This window comes from Acartia tonsa, chromosome 7 (assembly GCF_053477335.1).
Source record: "Acartia tonsa isolate MP-2025a chromosome 7, ASM5347733v1, whole genome shotgun sequence".
In the NCBI taxonomy this organism is placed as follows: Eukaryota; Metazoa; Arthropoda; class Copepoda; order Calanoida; family Acartiidae; genus Acartia; species Acartia tonsa.
The window spans coordinates 35811617-35834113 of record NC_137266.1 but is presented as its reverse complement, the minus strand read 5'-3'; the positions used below and the strand labels follow the sequence as shown (position 1 = coordinate 35834113).

Genomic DNA, 22497 nt, shown 5'->3' with positions numbered 1-22497 from the left:
CCACTTGTTTTAAAAGTATATCGCCCTCTTTAATATTGTATAACCGTTCTGTATAACCAGGACAAACACCCTTTAAACTTATACAGGGTGCGGCACATAAATCCGGACAAATTCTAATTTTTAAACAAATGAACATAAAATCGTCAATTTTAAAGATTTTATTGAATTTTAAAAACTGGGAAGCAAAATAGGTATATGACTAGTAGATTATTCAACAAAATCGCCGCCAGCCTCAATCACCGCCTCTACCGGCCTCCTCAACCACCGGCAGGTCCAGGTCAAAATGTACCTGTCCAAGCTGGCGTAGTTCTCATTGATAGTGGCAATGAGAGAGGTCTTACAGGTATGGGCACGTCTATTGGTGCATGCTTCAAAGTAGCCCCAGGCCCAAAAGTCCATTGAATTAAGATCGGGCTGCTGGAAGGCCACATTTCCTTAGGAACATGAGTAACCGCCAAATTGACAAAATCCATGTTTTTGCTCTCATTTGGGCTAGGATTTAGCTACAGTGGACTTTAAGTACTCAAAATGCGTGTCTCAATGAGCTTAAGACACACAAAAATTTCAAATTTCAAATTTCCAACTCCTTCCCTGTCGGGCCCTACTGTTTGTGATTTCTTAAGGCTCAAAATCTTGAAAAATCGACCTCATTTCGGCTAGTATTGAGCTAAAATGGATTTAAACACGGCAAAATGTGTGTTTCAATGAGCCTTAGACACTCACAAAATTTGGGGCCAAGATTCTAACTCCTTCCCCGTCGGACCCTACGTTTTGTGATTTTGCGCATTAAACCACCGGCGCATTTGGAATCTGCCTTGTTGAACATATGCGCGGCCAGCTCGGTGTATACGTCCATCTTCGTCCAAAGATTTTTTTGTGCTAAAAGGTCATTACCTAAGCTTTCTATAGTGGGGTCAAACGTCCTGATTGGTCAAGTAGTTTTGAAGCTTTGGCCGTTTAAAAAATGTCCGGATTTATGTGCCGCACCCTGTATACTTACTTAAGAGAATTTTTTTGTATTATAATTTACTGTTTTTTTTTCACTGAGATGATATATTCCTGTTAGATGCATAGCCATCTCTGGAGTCTCTTCGCTGTAGGTGGGAGGTTTCTAAATAGATAGATAGATAGATAGATAGATAGATAGATAATTAGATAGATAGATAGATAATTAGATAGAAGTATCCAGTATTAAATTATTCAGAATACCCAGACATTTCGATAGAGATAATTTATAGAGAAATAGGGAATAAGATTATTTACAATTTAAACATAAACATTCATGTCGACCACCCATTTTGAATTGTAGTTATAAAATTCAAAAGTTGTAAAAATTAGCAAGTGGAGGTTGGTGGTGGTGCTCTCCCCCAAAAACGTTATAAAAGTTTATAGGACCTATGACAAGCTACATTGCAGATGAGAGCCATATTGATTCATAGGTTAGCGAGATCCTTCGGAATAGATAGACACAGATTCTGTTACTTTTATAAAGGGATTTTTAAGACCCTTGCCTATTATTTCAAATAATGTAGTATGTATGCCCTTATGCCTGTGTTTTTTTATAAATGCAGTTACGAAACTTTTACTGTACTTGTTACATTTACACACTCTTATCTAATTTAAGTTTCTTTTTGTAGCGAAGCTGTTATACAATCTAATACTGTTTGTCAGTACGTCTGCATGTCTTACCAAGGAATGTCTTACAAGAGGATAAGACAATGGAAGATAAAATTATGAAAATTCTAAATTATTAACAACATAGTTTCCCCATCTGTAGATTGAGATATATCAAACAAAATTGATTAGATTTATTGGTTGAAATGATTAAACACTGCTGAATAGTTCTGCCCAATCAAGATAAAATAAAAAAAATTCTCCAAAATTTTGAGGCTAATTATTGAGAAATTATATTATAAAACATATTTTAAACAGAGTTTTATATTTGAGAAAACCTTCTTCACCTTTTGGGGCGTTGCACCTAGAGGCTAGAGGTGAGGCAACAAGCATATATATTAGTGTTGTTTTTTTGGATGTGATAATTACTAATTTTGGTAATTTCAAAAACTTAGCAAATTTTAGAGGTAAACGTTCCTGTTAAAAAAATCTAACTTTATATATACATGCGAAAACAAGCTTAATAAAAGTACATTTTTAGTAAATGAAAAAAAAAACAAAATAGTTATGTTTGAAGGGAAGGAGAGCTTTCAAAACCCTGGCAAAATTTAGGGGGATCCACCCCCTTGACAACAGATTACACCCCGTAAGGGGTGCGTTAAGGTAAAAAAATCAACACTAACCTTAAGTTTAGGATGGGTGCTAAAAAATTCAGAGACAATTTTTAAAAGTGAAGTTTAGGAATAGTCCCTTTCGTGACAATGCCCCTTAAGGGGCGATTCGTCGTATTTTTAAAATGGCTTTTTATAGGTTAGGTTAGGTTATATTCGGTTAGGTGATTGCCCTACAGGGTTAGGTAATTGGCCCGCAGGGGCTAGAAATTGCAAAAAAATTACTGTGAAAAATACGAAGAATCGCCCCTTAAGGTGCTTTGCCACGAAAGGGACTATACCCCGAAGTAACGGTTAGCTCTTTTCTTTAATTAAGACATTTTAGAATTGACTTGTCAATTCCAACTTTGCATGATGATTTCTATAACAGTTAGGTACGATTTAGAAAGTGTAGCAACTCTATAATCAGTATGTCCACATGTTTATTTAAAACAAGTTGATTTTAAACTTACAGGGACAACAAAGTACAACATTTTAACAGTATCCGGCATTTTACAGTTTTGCAATAGTTTTACATACTATTTTGTTAAAACTTAAACATTTTCATTCTGCTTATTCAGTTCTGACACTCTAATGTCGTAAATGTTCTTTTGTCCTACCGTTTCATAGCTTCGCTTCTATAGATGTTGTCATCCTTGTTACTTTATCGTTAACCAGGAAGAAAAGGAACAGTGTTCTTATCATTACATTTGTTTATTAAAGTTTTTTTTATACTTTTGCATAATAACTTTTAAGACATCAAATGATTTTTGATTTGTTGTTTCATTAAATTGAGTTTCCAAACGTTTCAACCAATAATTATAATCTAAGAAAGAGGGAATTTTGTATATTATCCTAGGGAATGTACATAAATTTATTGGCCATTGTCTTATCCCTTTAGATCCCTGATCCTTTGATAAAAAAAAAATAAATTTGACCGCCCGCGCCAAATTATTGAAAACTGAACATAAACTAGCTTGGTGTTTTTGTAAACCAGTGAAAATCGTCGAATTTATGAACTATACAATTATTCAATCATACAGATATATTATAATCTTTAAAAAGTTTTAAAATATTTTATAGCTTTCCTTTAATAATTATATAGATTTTGTTTATTCACTTTCAATAATATTTAGTTGTTATAAATTTGTCATAAAGTATTTATGATCAAATTTAAAATCTTGTTTCATTGAAAGAACACAATCTCACTAAAACTGGAAAATAAAACCCTACTACTATTTTCATAGATTCAAAGGATAAAAATAAAATCAATATAACAGTAAAAATTCTGTCTAATTTTCATGTGCGATTTATTTGTCATGTAACAATATGAAATTTTATTAGAATATGGACATCTAGTATATAAACCCTGAAATGATCTCAATTAATTGCAGTCGAGTACTATTAGGAAAGATAGCAGGGTCAGCGGGTGAGCCCCCCCCCCTCTTGAGCGCAATAAAGCAGATTGAAAACCGAAGGCTGGTTTTCCAAGGTATAGAGGAATAAAAGTGTTGTTGAAAGGGACGCCTCGAGATATTTTTGTGAATCTAAACCTTTTACCTTTTATTCAGTATGGGTTTTTTGGTCCCTACGACTACTAAACTCTTTTTATGGGTTTTTTGGTCCTTACGACTACTAAACTCTTTTTATGGGTTTTTTGGTCCCTATGACCTTTAAACTCAAACCTCAGGTTGGATTGATTCTGGACAGATTTCACAGTGTGGATGCTGTGCCGCGGCTGTTTAGAATCATGAAGGCATGTTGGTTCTTACCTTAACCTTCCCTCCCTCTTTTTTCTTACCTCTTGCTTGAGAGAGGTACTTTTTTTCGGGGTAGTTGTACAATTAAAAAGTCGAATATGGTCAGCATTCGCCGCCAGTGATAGGCTGCAGACTTGAGGCAATTGTTTGCTGAACATAGGGAAAAATCAGACCAATTTTTTTATGGCTGGTCTGTTGGCATCACGTAGTTTTAACTTTTTGCATGATCGCCCTCGGTCTGCACGCAGTGTTGGGACTTTGCTATCTAACCTTTTTAGTTACTCACGGACGACTGCCAGGGAACAACGGCGCCTGTTCCATTATGAATTATCTAGTTGTTGCCATGTAGTATTTATTCATGGTGATAATTAGGTAGTTAGTAATGTAACAGTGTTATTCTTCAATTAAGTGATTTATTTTTTTCATATTTATATTCATTTTCAATCTATCAAACTATCTATCAAAGTCAATTATCAAAGCAAACAAAGATAGAAACTAACCAAACCTACAAACAATTTAACATGAATAAATAAGAGCTTTCTATTGTAATCTCTTATTTTTCTTGTTGAATTATTTGGTTTTATAATCTTCATAACTGATACAAATACAAATAGTTCATATTTTAATAAATATTCATCTTCAATCTTTATCAAACCAACCTATGAATTTAATATCTTGTTGGATTATTTGGTTTTATAATCTTCATTAGTGATTGAAATACTCTGCCGTTGAAAGCATTTTTATTGAATTTTTATTCCTACAAAATAACGCATAGTGAAACATCTTTAAAACAAATGACAATTTTTAGCTGTACTCTGCTGTATAATTACAAATTCGCTGGATTAAAACTGGTTTGTTAAGTTTAATTGGATTAATTAGTTAGGGTAGTTTTTATTCAAACTATTTCATTTTTAATCGTTATAAAATGTTGTTTATAAGCAAAGTACGTATGTAATTTATTTAAAACTTTTCATGATTATTCTGGTCTTTATATTTGTTACTCGATAAAATTATTCTATTTATCTGGTTTACTGAACATGAGACAAAGTGTGTACAGATTAGTTTTAAAAGCAAAGCTTTTCTATAATTAGGGTCCGTCCGTACGTCCGTAACTGATAGCTTTTTTCGTTAATTTAGGCATGTTTGAATTGTCCTACCGATTCCAAACTTTGCATGGTGATTCCTGTAGTATTTAGGTACGATTTATAAAGCGTAGCAACTGTATAATCATTACCAAAATGTCCGTACGTCCATTTTAAACATGTTTATTTATTACTTTTTTATCAACAAATTTTTGTGTGATCTAATTATCCGATTTATCTGATTTTTTGTATACTGATTCCTGGGACAACAAAGTACAATATTATAAGCGAAGCTACTCTATAATTAAGTCTTAAAAATGTAAGTATTATTATGTATCAAGCAGTTTTTCCAAAATTTAATTACAATTTTGCATCGACTTTTATACATTTATATTCTGATAATTCAGTTCTTATACTATACAAGTGTTAATGTCCGTTTGTCCCACTGTTTCAGCGCTTCGCTTTTATGGATGTTGTCATCCTTGTTACTTAATAATATATATTTATGTTAGGACATGCTACAATTGTACAATTGTTAGTTTGTCAGATTTTTTTTTTTGTGAATGTTGTCATCCTTATTTATGTTAGCAAAGCTACTCTATAAATCGAAATGGAATGAATGTCTTAAAATATGTTTGTGCGTTGCTACTTTTACCCTTGTTTAGTTACTAAAGTGTTGTGTTGTGTTATGTTGTGCTCATTTTTCTTAATGGGCACTATTATTTTAAAAAGCTAAGGTTATTTTTAATTTTGTCTTAAAATGTAATTTAATATCTTTATTAAAGCTATTTATATACTTTATAAAAGCGAAGGGTTTGTCTTTTCCAATTGAGCATTGTCATCCTTTTTTTTGTAAATGAAAACCGTTTCGAGCCATAATAAAACATGAGATTAATAAGCAGCTCATTAACAATACAAAAATTGCTTTATACAATACAAATGATATGATAGACTAGATTACATTTATGATTGGTCAATTTCAATGTATACTGGTCTATCATAGGTAATTTGTATTGTATTGCGTTATTTGTATAGGCACTATAAACTGCTTCAATATTAATCCCAACTTAACCCTTAACGGTCGGGGGGGGGGGGGGCGTTGAACGCCTCCCATCCGGTTTTTTCTATCTCATTTTCTGTGTGTGAAAGATAAAGAGCCCAAACTGCTTGACTTTTTAAGTATGGGTATGACACATAACTGAGAGTTGGAATTTTTTGAATATCTCCATCCTGGATGGCAGGGTCATCCAGGTAAAGAGCAAAAATATTTTTTTTGACTAAAACAAAGCATTTTATCATACCAAAGTACTAAAAAATCCTCTAGTAGTACATCCTTATATGAAATACAGGTGTTCAAGTCACTTTCAGGTTCCAGGTATGATCCTGCAGGTCCTGATCCTCCAGGTCTCCAGAAATCTTTAAAAGGCTCCTGTGGCCGCAATTTTTGACTTAGAGACTTCAAATTTTAAAATTAAGCTTTTCTTACATGTCTACATAACGTATTAAAATGTCATGAAGATCCGCCGCCGTCTTCCCGCCGACCGCCGACTGCGGCGGCTGGCTGCTGCCAAGTACAGCTGCGGCCGCTGAAATTTATATTTTGATATTTCTAATGTAAAATTTACATAAAAATAAACATTTTCTGGGAAAAAATTTTTCTTCTAGCTTCAAAAATAAGAAAATTACAGCCGTTTGAAATTTTTAAATAAAAAAAGACCTAAAACCAAAGGTTGTTAAATAAAAGGGTGAAGGAAGCGAAAATTGACTTAGACTTATAAAAGGTCGGAAATTCATTATCAAACAGGGGACTTGCACAAAAAAATTTAGCCCTCTAGCTCTAATATGAACTGAGATAATTAGGGCTAGACCCCCCCCCGACCGATTAAGGTGCGGCAAGGGGCCCGACTGTAAAGGGTTAAGTTAGCCCAGGCCTTCGGGTTTAGTTTTAATTTAATTCTTTAAAGTGTTTGTTATCTCTCAGCTTATACCAACAACGAAATTTCATTTAAAAAAGTTACAAAACCTAAACGTGATTTTCAGCTGTTCAATTTATCTTCCCCTAAAATATTATTTAAGATTTCTTTCGCTTGTTGGCTATACTTTATTTCTGGTTTTTATGTATATAAATAGTTATTTATCGTATCGTATAATAGACGGCATTTCATGGATATTAAAATAAACAAATAGCTTAGGCCCGCGCTAACAAAACTGGTATTAGTTTGATCTTTTTATTAATTCATCGAAAATTACCTGTTGTACGATGCTATACATGATATTTCAGTATGGCATTATATTACTGACAAGATTAATACCACTTGGATAATAAAACTTGTTTTAATCTTATATTTTTTCATTTTAATATTCGGAAATTCGATAAATTACCAGTTCTGGTCTACCATAGAAAATCATGTTTCGTATTATAGACAATAATGAACAATACTTAACAAATTGGAATTAATCTTAGATTCCTTCATTTTACTATCCGCGAAAGCTGTCATATTTATCATCGTATCGTAATATAGAAAGCTTTTCGCAGTAATTAAAATGAAATGTATTAATTCTTATGATCTATTTTGTGAAAACTGTCTGTAATACGATGATATACATGATTTTTCAGTATGGCCGAGAACCGGAGGATATAAAACTGTTTCGAAGCCATATTGGAAATCTACTTCCTACTAAATATTATCGCATCGTATTATAGACAATTTTCCGTGGATTTATGGATTAATTCCAGTTTTGTTGGCCCGAGAAGCCGAAGTCCCTGGTAACAAAACTGGAGTTAAAAGGTTGATTTTATTATTTGTTTAAAATTGTTAGTAATAATGATTCTTAAGGATATTTAAAATAGAATATTTTTAGAATTTCAAACGTGCATAATGATTTCTGAATAAGTTCGGTAAAACGTGTTTTGTTTTGATTTACTTGTTCGTTAATTTCTCTTCGATTTGGATAACTTTATCCTTGGTTTTATCAAAATGAATCATTTTATCTATAACACATGATCCTTGAATGTGCCGTTATGATTATTGAATTTTTCTCCTTGTGCGTGTATGTTTTTATACAGGGTGTTTTTTAATTGGCTAACTAAACATTGTCTCTGTATATCTATAGAATTCTGCTAAAACCAACGCCGAAATTTGGAGAAAAAAATCACGAAATTTATGCATGATATTCAGCTGTCGTTGTGAGCAACACTAGTAGAATTGACAACCTTAACCTGTACAGGAATGTCTAAAAATTAATAAGTAAAAGTTAATTACTTAAAACTTACCTGAATTGTGTAACCCTAAAAACGCTTTAATAGTTATTTCTCGCATGGTATTATAAACAGCTTTCCGCGAATATAGAATGTACAATTATAAGACTAAACCAGTTTATTTAGACCCGAGATGCCGAAGGCACGGGCTAAAAAAACTGGTTTTAATCTTATGATTGTACATTTTTATAATTGTAGAAAGCTGGATATAATACGATGCTAGACATAGTTTTTTTGTATGGATGAGAACTGGTTCAAATCTACCGGATTCGAATGAATACGAGAAAGTAATTTTCCTCGCCCTTTGGTGTGCTGTGCACTTTCTGTGCTTTCTTTAGTAAATGTTAAATCGAATTCTATTGTGTGGATGTACTGCCAGCCATTTGTCAATACAATAAAATTGTACATTTGCCTTAACCCATCAAAATTTCCAAAATAAGCTTGTTTGAAATCCAAGTTTTTGTAACATACAGGGTCATTCAAGAGAAATTTTTTTTAAAAACTTAATTATGCATAGAAAATAAAACAATTATGTAAAATCCTTTATATATTTGGCAAACCTATTATGGGACATTTATGTTTCAAATATTTAAAATGATTATTTCAACAAATTATGCCCTAAAAACCGGTTTTTCCAAAGGCCTTTTTTTCGAAGATTTATTGATTTAAAGGTTGTAAAAAATTGTGCACCTTTTTGAAATTCAAATTGCGCAGCTTTTGTTAATAGTAGAAAAATGTTATGCATTTCATTAGAATTGTCATAAGCTCTAGTTTTTGAAAATATAAGACCCGTTTTTGTGCTATTTGTAGTTAAGGAGCTACGTTGAAAAATGTAAGAAAGAGGATGAAAAGTTTTAAGTAATTGGAACATTTTACCACGTAGCTCCTATACTATACCTAGCACAGGAATGGTTCTTATATATTAAGAAACTAGAGACTATGACGATTCTAACAATATGCATAACATTTTTCTACTATTAACACAAGCTGTGCAATTTGAATTTCAAAAAGGTGCGCAATTTTTACAACCTTTAAATCAATAAATCTTCGAAAAAAAGGCCTTTGGAAAAACCGGTTTATAGGGCATAATTTGTTAAAATCATTTTTAAATATTTGAAACATAAATGTCCCATAATAGGTTTTCAAATATATAAAGGATTTTACATAATTGTTTTATTTTCTATGCATAATTAAGTTTTTTTTTTAAATCATTTCTCTTGAATGACCCTGTATATTCAAGTATGGCTTTGAAACAGATTAATAAAAAAAAATATTTTTTGTATTTTATCTAGTTTTCTGTAAATATTAAAATAAAAATCATTTTATTAAAACCAGTTTTGTTCATTTTTATTCACGTGGAAAGCTGCTATAATACGATGCAATGAAAAACAAGAAAATAAAAAAATAATATTATTGAAGATTAATTGGGTTAAATTAAACGATACTCTTATTTCTTATAAAAGAACACCCTGTAATTTCTTGTAGAAAGATTAAATAATTCTATGACAGAAACTGGTTATTGTGGTAAAAATTAAAAATTTAAGCTTAGTTAATGTTTATACAAATAAGTTATGCCTTTTTTTGTTTATAATAGCAGCTATTAGTATATTAGTTCTATTTGTACCTTCAATTTTTAAAAGTGAAGCTTCTATAATTATGTCCGACAGTCCTAAATAGACAGCTAATTTAGTAATGAATGAATCATCAGATATTCTAAAATTCAAAAATTAATTTTTAAAATCGTTACTAAAAATTTATTTTGATTTTTAAAAGCGAAGCTTTTTCTGTAATTAGGGTCGATCCGCAAGCCCTTAACGATAGGCTCTTTTCGTTAATTTAGATGCGTTAGAATTGCCCTATCGATTTCAAACTTTGCATGATGATTCCTATAACAGTTAGGTACAATTTATAATCGTTACTAGAAAGTCCGTACATCCATTAAAAATGATGCTTATTTTTAACCTTTTTTGATAACATTTATTATATTATATTATCAGTATAATAGACACGTAGAAATAATGATTCCTAGACAACAAGGTAAAGTATTATAAGCGAGGCAACTCTTTAACCAAATCCTAAAAAAGAAAGTATGTCCTTTATCATATATGTACGCAATTTTAAAACAAAGTTATGTACAATTTCGTTTAGACTATTGTAAATCCTATTCTTCTGATTTATGGACTATTCCTAGACAAAAGATACAAAGTTATTAGCGAAACATCACTATCATAAAGCTATATTAGAACTTTGCTTTTATGAATGTTGTCATCCTCATGTTAGTTATCCATGAAATTTTGTATCATTTTTAAAAGCGAAGGGAAGGTCCGTCTGTCTTTTCGTCCGTACCTCCGTGATGGATAGCTTTTTTCGTTAATAAGGCATGTTAGAATTGTCCTTTTGATTTCAATTTTTGCATAGTGATTCCTGTAGTTAGGTACAATTTAGAAAGTGTAGCAATTTCGTTACCAGAATTTCCGTACGTCCATTTTAAACATGTTGATTTTTTCACTTTTTGACAATAAATTTTTATGTGCTCTAATTATCCGATTGATCTTATTTTTGGTATACTGATTCCTGGTACAAGCATAGCAACTCTATAATCAAGTCCTAAAAATGTAGGTATGTTCTTCAACATTATCCTGCATCAAGCAATTTTTCAACAAATTTACTTACAATTTTGCTTCGACTCTTATACATTAATAATCTGATTATTCAGTTCTGACACTCTTCAAGTGTTAATGCCCTTTTGTCTTACTGTTTCAGAGCTTTGCTTTTATGGATGTTGTCATCCATGTTTTACGATATATAGGTATATGTATAAAATTCAAAACTTTGTCATTTCCAATTCTACGGTTAGTATGTCCGACATGGATAGCTTTTTCGATAATTTAAGACATGTAACATTAAGAGCTATCCGCAACAGACGGAAGAATATATCAACGTACCGACCTTAATTTTTTGCTTTTAAGTACCTACATAATTTTTACATTTAGCCATTTCATTCATAATTATTATTCTTTGGTTTGTGATCATTTTAATGTTTCATCCCCTTTAGTTAATGTCTGTTAATTTTTTAACAGCGAAGCTTTTCTTTAATTACGGTAGGTCCGTCTTTTTTCTTTAATTTAGATATATTAGACTTGTCCTATTGATTCCAAACTTTGAATGTTGATTTATTTAACTGTGAGGTACGATTCAGAAAGCATAGCAAGAATGTCCGCACGTCTATTTTAAAGAAAATAGATTGCCAGTCCCTCATAGGCTGCTATAAAAAATCGTGGCGAATGAATTTTATATGTTTCTTTATAACAAAAAAAAACCAGTTTTTTTCTATAGTTATAGTCCGTACGTTTCCTTAGGAACTTTCGAATTTTCATTTCGATTTTAAACTTTGGTTGAACTATTATAATAATAGGTACAATTTATAATCGTTACCATACGTGCTTTTAAAAACATTTTTTTTACAATAATTGAAAAAAAAGACATAAAAAAAAACGCTGTAAATCATCCCTCCAATTTTAATGTCAGACAATGAATAAGAAAAATAGGGAGAATTTGAAGTCTAGTATATAGTTATCTAACCTAACCTGTTTTAAATTTAAATTCATTCACTGTTTTCTGTGTTTATTTACTTAGCCCACAAAAGCTTAATTTAGTGTGTCAATTCTAATTTAAACACACTTAGTTGTCAAAGAAAGAGACATATATTTAAATTAATTTTATCCTTTTATAAAAGTAACAGGATACGTGTCTGTATTTCTCTCCGTCTGTCTGTCTCTCTGTCTGTCTTACCGCTTAAACGATATAGTTTTCTTTAACAGTGTAGCTTCTCAAGTTCTCAAGGCCCTGGGAAGGTTTATAGCTATTTCGAGGGATGGTATTACCACCATCCCAAAAGAAATTGCCACTGGAAAAAATTACATGATAAAAATTGTTTTTACTTTTTCTTTTTAAAAGTAAAATATAAAGAGCGATGGATCGTAGAGGTCTCTTGGAGCGTATCTGCTAGTTTACCTAGTTACCTAGCACTGCATGATAGACTCGAAATAAAGTATTACCAAACTTTACCAATAAACTGTAAACAAATATGATAAATATACAAGCAAAATAACAAGTTAATGTTGAGATTCAATTCCTTCTCGTTCCTTCTTAAGCATAAAATGAATTTGAAAATTTTTAACATAAACTTTAATATCCTTATCAGGATGTTGATTTTGTATGTCGTCTTTATGACAGGTGAAGATGTTATGAATATATTTCTTAAATTATGTATATAAAAAAATATTGTACGGTAATATCAAATTAAATTAAAAATAATTTATTTTTTTTGTTTTTTTTTTGTACGAGAATCATCCCTGCAATGAAAGAAGAAAAAAATTTGTTTTGTTTTACATAGCAGACTAAATGTATTCATACAACGTCTCTTTGTGAGTTCATATTTATAATATTGATTTTTATAAATGAATTAATGAAAAAATATTTGTTTGAAATTTGACTAAATGTCATATTGTATAATTTACTTAATTCTTAACAGTCGGGCCCCTTGCCGCATCTTTATCGGTCAGGGGTGAGGGGGTGGTGTTCGACGCCCCCTCCCCTATTATCTGAGCCACTATTAGAGCTAGAGGTCTTAAAATTTCTGTGTATGTCCCCTGTTTGATAATAAATTTCCGACTATAAGTGAGTCAAAGTAAATTTTCGCTTTCTTCATCCTTTTATTTAACAACCTTTGTTTTTAGGTCCTTTTTTACTTAAATATTACTAACGGCTGCCTTTATTTTATTTTTTATTCATATTTTATTTTCTACTGAGAGCTACAATTGAATTTTCATCAGAGCATATTTAAATAAATTTGTATCTACAAATAACTTTCTTCTTTAATTATAGTTAAGTAGTTAAGTGCTGCTACTCTATAATTACAATCTTCTTTAAAAGGACTGTTAATGTTTATGATAATTCATATTAGATTTCAGCAATGTGAAGCTGCTTTGTTTAGGAGTGAGGGGGTGTTTGAGCTAATACTATTCAGAATCAAATCTTTAGTGGTGAAGCTACTCTATAATTCACTTTTTCTGTGTGTTAGCTAGTCCGTAACACTAAGGGGAAAATGTAATTTTCTTAGGTCTTATTGGCGACAGCTGAAATATTCAGTGAAGATTCTTTTGGCATTTATTCTTTACAATGCCTTTTTGTCTGTCTGTTGGTCATGCTTCAAAAGACATATTACATATTCTCTCCTCTCATTTGTATTTGTTAAGAAAACTTAACATCTGCTCTCACTTTGAGCATTTGACCATTACAAGATTTTTTGTGCTTTGCTACTAATGGTTGTTGTCATAAATGTTTTATTTTGACAATGATCAAAGTATAACCCAATAAATTTTAGCATGTTAGTTTGTTCTGAAAATTTTGCAAGGGGGTACTTTCATGAATAAAAATATATCACAAATTCAGTTTGTCAAAAATATTAATAAGAAGAATGTTCATAAAAAAATAATACTAAAATTTTTGTTCTGATCCCACAATATAAGTTTCAAGTTAGTGTGAAACTGCATTTTGATACTCCGTGCATCATTTTACCCACAAACCTGTTGCATAACTCTTTTTTTAATTTGAATCCCAAAAAAGCTTGGGTGTCTTTGATTTTTATCCTTATATAACAGTAACATGATGTCTATTTATCTATTTGTCTCAAAGGATCTCGCTAACTGCTAGACAGATATGGTTTTTCTTTACATTAAAGCTTTATATACATATGTCCTGGCCATGTTTATAACTATTTTGGGAAAGGGTACCTCCACAATATAAAAATTGCTCCTAACAAAAAATAACCCTCTAAAATTTTTGAAAAACTATGATCTTAAGTGTAGTTGCGACTCTCCACCCCCCCCCCCCCTCCCTCCCCTTCCTATCCCCAAGTGTCCCTAGAGGATTTAAGGGTACGTAGCCGCTAGTCCTTATATGGAAATAACGGGATGTATGTATATCTGTCTCTAGCAAAGGAACTCGTTATCCGCTGAACAGATGTGGTCCTTGTTTTTTTTTGTAAAACTTAAATTAAAAAATAGAGGGGATTAAATTCTAGTGCCCACAATGATTGCTGGGGGCGTAGCGTTTTTAGCATGGCAAGCATCGTTTTAGAATTAAAAAGAAAATAAATGTTTCAGTTAATAACAACCCAACAAATAATGTCTATAGCAATTTGATCAGCTGATTGGTTTTAATACTAGATGTTTTTTTAAGTAGCGCAGCTACTCTAAATCTAGGAAATAAATCTAATTTTGCTTAGAATTTACTTTTAGGTGTTTTAAACGTTGTAAATTGAAGATTTTATTTTGATAATTAACATTTTACAACAATACCCTCTAAACTATGAGGAAGTTTGATAAAATTACGTTTATTTTGCAAGCTTTTTTGAAAATACTTCATTATTTTTATAATTCTGACAAAATAGAATTTCTGTTTAAGTAAATAACATGGCCACAAAAAGGTTTAAGCAGTTATTGAAATATTTTATTAGCATTCTTGCTAATTAAATAGTCGTTAACTATGTTTAATTTGCATTTTTTTAAAAGACAAGAAAAATATTCTACTTAAATGCTACTTTTATGAAGTTATCTTAAACCTTTTCCAAAAGTTTGTTTTATAAAAATATTTTATTTTCTATTGATTTTATTGATTATATAGGTTAAAAATATCAAAAGTATTTTTTAAAGGCTATAGATTAATTTTGATTAATTCCGATTTTTAATTTTTTTAATTTTTTTCAAATCTGAAAGAATATGCCTGTCTTTTTTAAGAATAGATTATATAAAAAAAACTAAATTAAACATATTCAGGCTATCAAAAAGTTAAAAATATTTTTTTTTTACTATTAAATCGCTAATTATTAAAATCATTAGATTTTAAGCTTATTTTGCATGGAAACACACTTTTTCAGTCATTTCTTCTCAACAATGGATCTTAAATGATTATTACTGTAAACTTTTATGAAAATGTTATTAACCAAAACTCCAAATAAAGGAAATAATTGCCGTTTGCAAAAATGTGTGCAAAAAGTTGCCAATATCTCGTTAGAAGGGACTTAATGGATTTTATTTTTTACTGCTTACGACTTAGTGGACTATAAACTATTAGAAAAGTATCACTTCAAGGTGGAATTTTAAGGGTCAACTTTTTTTCTTTTAAAATTCGCAGTGCTAGTTGAATATTACCCCGTCCCGGATTTGAAAAATTTTGTTAAAATTTTTGCCCCCAGCCAAAATATGGTTGATTTATGCATAAAAATGACCCATGCAAAATATTTTTTCTGTAATGTAAAAATTGCGATGGTACAAGCACTGCAAAGTTTTTAAAATCTGCAAAAAAAACCCTGTTTTTATGGCTTTTTTGGGGCTTTTGTACCATCCCAATTTTAAAGATTTTTACAAAATTTCAATTCAAGTGTGTTGATATATACCTGAAATTTACCAAAAAAAATGGGGACAGTCTCAATTATAACATATGAAGGTGTAGCAAGTAATCTTCCAAATACAAAATTGTTAAATTGCATACATATATAATAGGGTTGGGCAGGATACTTTTTTGGACAGATATTGGATATCTGGCTGATTTATAATGCCGGATATCCGGCATCTGGCCAGAAATCTATCAAATATCCGGTAATTTGGCCGGATATCTGGTTATTCGGCCGGATATCCGGTATCTATCCGGCCTACCTCTATTATATAAGTATGAAATTTGTTTGATACACAAAACTATCCCTTCTGTAGATTAAACTTAGTGGTTGAAACGTTTATAAATTTAACTTAATAAACCAACCAATCAAAATTCAATAAAATTCTCAAAAGTTGTTAACCTAATGAATTAGAAAAACAATTATAAAACTTTGGGGACAAGTGAAATATACAATTTCCCCTCCCTCTCTGAATTATACCAGAGTGTACCAAAAGTCTAATAATAACTAGGGAGATGAACTGAAATTAGTTTTCGAATGTGAACACATTTTCCTAGGTGTTTCCCAATCCTATCTCAATATTTGCTACTAGCTAAAAAACCTTCAAACTTCAAAAAAAAATCAAAATTTGAATGTATTAACGATTTATACATTATACATTCAAAGTTTAAATTTTTCAAATTTTGATTTTTTTTTGTAAGTTTGAAGGTTTTTTAGCTAGTAGCAAATATTGAGATAGGATTGGGAAACACCTAGGAAAATGCGTTCACATTCGGAAACTAATTTCAGTTCATCACTAGGGAGGCAGAGCACAATGGGCTGTTAATTACACTAGTCCCCGAAGTATAAAAAACTTTTTCATTTGTTTGCTCAACAACTATTTAGATTGTTTGAAATTTTAATTTGTTTAATAAGACGTTCCAACCACCTATTGTAATCAACAGAAAGGGTAAGTTTGTGTATAATCATGGGGTATACACGTCCATTTATCAGCCATTGTCTTCTCTATCTAGATCCCTGTACCCAAAGTCTAATATTAACTAGAATACTTTCATTTTTATTATATAACCAGAAATAACATGTTATTCAAGAATCTAAAGGGATAAGACAATGTCTAATAAATTGATGTACATCCCCAATAATGATACAAAAAATTATCCCTTCTGTAGATTAAAACTAGAAGTTGAAACTTTTAAACACTCTACTTAATAAATCAACCAAATAAAATTAACTGAATTTCCCCAATGTTTTAACCCAAATGAAAGAAAACACCGTTATAACACTTTGGGGACTAATTTAACCCTTAACGGTTGGGGGGGGGGGGGCGTTGAACGCCCCCCCATCCGGTTTTTTCTATCTCATTTTCTGTGTGTGTAAGATAAAGAGCCCAAACTGCTTGACTTTTTAAGTATAGGTATGACACATAACTGAGAGTTGGAATTTTTTGAATATCTCCATCCTGGCGGGCACAGGATGCCAGCAAACCTGGCAGGGTCATCCAGGTAAAGAACAAAAATTTGTTTTTGACTTAAACAAAGCATTTCATCTTACCAAAATACTAAAATATCCTCTAATAGTACATCCTCATATTAAATACAGGTGTTCAAGTCAATTTTAGATTCCAGGTATGATCCTGCAGGTCCTGATCCTCCAGGTCTCCAGAAATCTTTAAAATGCTCCTGTGGCCGCAAATTTTGACTTAGAGACTTCAAATTTTAAACTTAAGCTTTTCTTACATGCCTACATAATGTATTAAAATTTCATAAAGATCCGCCGCCGTTTTCCCGCCGACCGCCGACTGCGGCGGCTGGCAGCTGCCAAGTACAGCTGCGGCCGCTGAAACTTATGTTTTGATATTTCAATTATATAATTTAAATAAAAATAAACATTTTCTGCAAAAAAAAATTTCTTCTAGCTTTAAAAATAAAAAAATTACAGCCGTTTGACATTTTTAAGTAAAAAAGGACCTAAAAACAAAGGTTGTTAAATAAAAGGGTGAAGGAAGCGGAAATTGACCTTGACTTACTTAAGGTCGGAAATTCACCATAACACAGGGGACTTGCACAAAACATTTTAGCCCTCTGGCTCTAATAGGAACTGAGATAATGAGGGGGGGCGTTGAACGCCCCCCCCCCCCCCCCCCCGACTGATTAAGGTGCGGCAAGGGGCCCGACTGTTAAGGGTTAATAAACAGCTCAATGTCCCCTACCTCCCTGAACTATAGAAGAATGTATCACAAGTCTAATAATAACTAGGGAGGGAGGGGACATTGGGCTGTTTAATACACTAGTCCCGGAAGGTTTATAATAACATTTTTTTTATTTCTTGGCTCAACAACTTTGGAGACTTTTATTGAATTTTAATTGGTTGGTTTATTAGGTTTAGTGATCAATCGTTTCAACCACTATGTAATCAACAAAAAAGGGTCAGTTTGTGTATCATCATGGGATATACAAATAAATTGATCAGCTATTGTCTTATCCCTCTAGATCCCTGTACCCAAAGTCTTATAATAACTTGAACACTTTAATTTTTATTACATAACAAGAAATAACATGTTACTGAAGGATCTAAGGGATAAGACTATGGCTAATGAATTGATGTACATCCCCATTAATAATACACAAAATTAACCCTTCTGTAGATTAAAATTAGTGGTAGAAACGATTGAACACTTAAATTAATAAACCAATCCATCAAAATTTATTGAAAGTCCCCAAAGTTATTAAGTCAACGAATAAGAAAAGGTTATTTTCAAACTTTTGGGACTAGTGTATTAAACGCCCTATTTTGTCCCATCTATTTCTGATACTTATTAAATGCAAATCTTTTCTATAATATGAGTCTGAACGAACTCCGTAAAGATTAGCTCTTTTATTTAATCCTAGCAAGTTGAAATTTTTTGATTGAAAACTTTGGTTGATGATTCCTATAACAATAAGGGTTTAGAAAGTGTAGCAATCGGTACTTCTGCTTTATAGCTTTCGTTTTTGATATATTGAAGACGTAAGTTTAATGCAAATTATTGCCAGTTTCCCAAGTGCCAAGTCGAGCACATACCCCCACCCCATCTCCCGACCTTAAAAAAAGGAAGGGATACTTTCTAGTTTGTTTCTTAATTATATAAGGTCAGGTTAGGATAGTTTATATTGGGTACCAGGGACCCTTGCAAGTTAATATAAGGAGGGAGGGGTTGTCAGTGATCAAAAGACACTTTGAGGGAAAGCACCGAACATAAGCTAAGACATCTTTTTCCATACAAAATTACCAGAGATAAACAATGAATAATGACACATAAAAAGATAATGTTAAAAATTATCTAATTTTCAAAAGAAGAGCTTCTCCATAGTACTTTCTAGCGGTAACGCTCCTAAAGGACTCTTGGGCACCTTAGAGAAGGGTCGATCCTCTAATTTTATTTAAGTGGTAATAACTGAAACATTTCCTTGATCTATCAGAAACTTTACTGTAAAGAAGAAACAATTGCATACATATATAATAGGGTTGGGCCGATACTTTTTTGGCTGGATACCAGATATCCGGTTGATTTCTAATGACAGATAATCGTTATATAGCAATCTACCGGATATCTGGCCGAATAAAAGAACATCGGCCGAATAACCGGATATCCGGCAAAATAACTGGATATCCGGCCAAATAACCGGATATCCGGTCGAATAACTGGATATCCGGCCAAATAACATATATTTGCCGAATATCCGGCATTTTAAATCAGCCAGACATCCAGTATCCGTCCAAGAAAGTATCCGGCCCAATCCTATTATATATCTATGCAATTTGACAATTTTGTATTTGGAAGATTACTTGCTACACCTTCATATGTTATAATTGAGACTGCCCCCATTTTTTTGGGTAAATTTCAGGTATATATCAACACACTTAAATTGAAATTTTGTAAAAATCTTTAAAATTGGGATGGTACGAAAGCCCAAAAAAAGCCATAAAAACAGGGTTTTTTTTGCAGATTTTAAAAACTTTGCAGTGCTTGTACCGTCGCAATTTTTGCATTACAGAAAAAATATTTTGCATGGGTCATTTTTATGCATAATTCAACCATATTTTGGCTGGGGGCAAAAATTTTAACAAAATTTTTTTAATCCGGGACGGCGTATTGAATATACATAAATTACATCATAATGGCTACAGTTATTAACCAAATAAAAGTAAAATTTGGTTGTCAAAATTGTATAGCTTCGAAACCGATATTTATCAGATTGATTAGAATCCGTTATCAGCCATACTTAAAAATCGTGTATAGCTTACAAAACTTATTTTAATCTCAAAATTTTTCATTTAATATCCGCAGAAGGTTGTTTATAATACAATGCGATTGATAACTATACCTCTACTAGAAATACCACTATCAGAATGACTTCTCCGTAATCTAAAAATAAAAAAAATATATTAACTGGAGCAGCGCAGCTCTATAATTACGTCCGTACGTCTGTCTGTATTTATTATGTTTATGGCCCTATTTTATCTTTTGTGTAGGTAGGCATTAGGTATTTAATCCATCGATTTAATTATCTATTTATTGTTTTGTTCTCTGCATCATCCATCCATTCATACATCTATCAATGAATATCTATCTAAATAACTATTCGTCCATCTACTAACCATTTAACCATTTATCTATCCATCTATCTAATAGAAATAGAAGAATAGAAGCATATTCTGAACCCTTTTTTCGTCAAATCTAAGAAGGAACATTTCTAGCAGACAAAAGTCTTGTTTACTTTCGACTCAAGCTGATGTGGATTCTTAAGAAATTATAGAAATTATAGACTCGCTACTCGATAGTGAGGCAAAATTATTTTTGTGAAAAATCATCCAAATCACATTAAAAATCTACAAAAATTAAACAAAATCATATGTTGATAACCCTTTTAAGATTTTATTTAATTTTTGTAAATTTTTTTATTCGATTTTGGAGGATTTTTCACAAAAATAATTTTGCCTCACCAGCGAGTAGCCAGCCTAACTTTTTTTTTAAGAATCCACCTCGTTACTAAGCTTTCAAATTTAAACGAAATTTTTGGGCAATTAATTCTGATGCCGCAAAGCTTTCTACTAAGAAAATATACTGTTTACAGCTGACTTTTAACTATGTATGAAATGAAAAAAAACATGCATTTGTAACAAGATGTGTACAAAATTTCAACCAATGAAATTAAATGTCTGTACCGATGCGATTCTCCTATTGGCTCAATCAGACATTCCCTCTCTTTCTTAGTACCTTTATTATCTATCTATATATCTATCTATCTATTTACCTTGAATTTCTGCCCTCATTATCTAATTCATCTTCGTCGAATATTTCAACAATTTTCTCTGTTAATCATTTTAAAAAATAAAATTAGCTAGCTACGTTACAACTAAATGTGTAAGTGTCATGTGTGACGTCATAAAAATACGTCTATTATCTATCTCTTTTTTTAGGTGTTTCCTTTCCCATTTCTACTTTTTAGACGTATTTTATGACGTCACACATAAGACTTTCCCATGCTTTCTTTTATTCGGATAGCTTAAAATATGACTAGGGCAGGTTTTAGGCTAAAAATCATTTTTAAAAATCTAATATTTATTAAAGGCAAAATATTCGATTTTTTTTATAAATTTTTCCATAAAATTTAACTCAAAAGATTTCTATGAACGATTTTTAAAGAAATATTTAACGAAATAAAAGAAGAATTACAACATCAACAAAAGCGAAGCTCTAAATTCAGAGAGTAAGAAAAAAAAATTGAGGTTCAATACTATTTGAAATTCCACAAATTGTTCTAGGAATCATACTTTAAAAATCAGATGCGTAGGATAATTTTATCATGTAAAAGATTAATGTCAAAAATGTTTGAAAATTGGCATGTTTTAAATGGATGTACGGATTTTATGGTAACGATTAAAATTGTCTATGCTTTTTTTATCGTAACCAAAGTTGTTACAGAAATCATCATGTAAAGTTTACAATCTAAGAGAGAAAAAACTTCTTGTAAAAGCTATTCGTAACCTACGGACGGGTGAATTATATAAAAGCTTTCCATTTAAAAAATAATTAATCATAATGTTCAATCTGAACAAAAATTAACAAATTTGCATTAATTAACAAGAAAAACAACATGCAAAGTAGCTAAATTATCTCAAGAAGAAATGCGATAAAAACATCGTCGTATGAATCACGTTTCAAATATCACAATGGATGTAGAATTATGAATATTTTTGGATATTATGACAGGAGAAAAATTTGTCGTCAATTTAGGTAGCAATATCAACTCGCATTTATTGGTCGAGCCGATAATTTAGTAGGAGGGGAGGGGATGGGGTAAAAAAAGGGGAGCGGGATGATCATTAATTTAGCCCACTACAGAGTTCACTTTACTATAGAACATGAAAATCTGGTGTAAGATCCAAGTAATAATAGATCCTTACACCACTTAATTTCATGGTTGTATTGCTAAATTTTCAACAGTTGAAAATGGACGTACTTACTTTCAAATCCCGATTATAGAGACGTTATGGTTCCTATAGTATTGTTAACTATTACAGGAATATTTCTTTAAGGTTTGAAATGAATAAGACAACTTTTTCATGCTATATCAAAACTATTTAATGTACGAAAAAACTTTAGATGTAGAAATTATCCGCCATTTCTAAATAA

The 22497-nt window shown here is 31.4% G+C and overlaps 1 long non-coding RNA gene across 1 annotated transcript; it reads right to left on the bottom strand.

The window, feature by feature from the left end:
• Nucleotides 1-1059: 1059 nt before the first annotated feature.
• LOC145323854 (uncharacterized) lies at nucleotides 1060-21175 on the bottom strand. The gene is made up of 3 exons (XR_013881124.1): nucleotides 21116-21175; nucleotides 20186-20226; nucleotides 1060-1111 (listed from the first exon to the last, which is right to left on the bottom strand). It is a non-coding gene; the product is annotated as an uncharacterized LOC145323854 (long non-coding RNA).
• Nucleotides 21176-22497: the final 1322 nt, after the last annotated feature.